The following is a 990-nucleotide window of genomic DNA, read 5'->3' on the forward strand; positions in this document are numbered from 1 at the left end:
GGCGGCGGCAGCTCGGCCGGGTCCTCCAGCTATGAGCAGGGCCACGTGCATGGGGCACCCCCAGGGAGGGCGGCAAACCGCGGAGAAGCGCTGCGCGCTGGTTCTGCGAAGCTGCCCCAGGGCAGCGGCCCGCATTGGGGAGACCCCGGAGGACCCCGCCCCCCTATCCGCGCTGGCGAGCCCCAACTACTTGAGCCCAAGTTCGCTCAGGCCCCCGCCTCCTCAGCCTCCCTCTCCTCTCTTCAATCCGCGGGCTTGGCGGACCGCGCCCGCCCCGGGTGCGAGAGTCGGCGCCCCAGCCTGGGCCCCGGGGCGGCCTGGGTGTGAGGGAATTTTCCATTCGTTTCTTTCTCGGGCCCAGACCGGCACAGTGTTTCTCCCACTCGGATGTTCCGTGGCTTAAAGAGTCCGCAGCGAGCACCGAAATACCTCTTCCAGGGCGGGTTTTCGGGGGTGTGTATGTGTGTTTAGTGGTATGGGGAGGGTGCGGGACTTGCCCGAAGGGCGGAAAGATCTATTTTGAAAGGAAAAAACCTCGTGGTTCTGTTACACTGGTATGAGACCTTTAACAAATGAGAGCGAGAGGAGGGGGGGGAAGGGGGGGAGAAAGAGAGAGAGAGAAGAGGAGCAAGAGGAGGAGGAGGAAGGTGGGGGGCGGGGGGTGTGGAGAGGCTGGTGCAAAAGGAATGCGCGTTTGCAGGAGGAGGAGTAAAGCGATGATTGTGTAATTAAATAATAAAACAATCCTTAAGTCTGATTTGGAGAGAGCTCGAGCGGGGTCCAGAGGGTGGAACCGGTGAATTTTTCAACTTCCAAGTTTTGCAAGGAAAGAAAGCGAGAGAGGGAGGGGAAAAAAGAGCCCAGACCAGAAAAGAGAGGAGTTTGGAGCCGAGCAGGAGAGCGGGATTTATCGTTTGGGATTTTTCAGGAGCTCGTTCCGATCCCCCTGGGCTCTGGGCAGCGGCAACAGCAGCAGCCTCCTCGCTCGGC

Source organism: Pteropus alecto, unplaced genomic scaffold, assembly GCF_000325575.1.
Source record: "Pteropus alecto unplaced genomic scaffold, ASM32557v1 scaffold95, whole genome shotgun sequence".
In the NCBI taxonomy this organism is placed as follows: domain Eukaryota; kingdom Metazoa; phylum Chordata; class Mammalia; order Chiroptera; family Pteropodidae; genus Pteropus; species Pteropus alecto.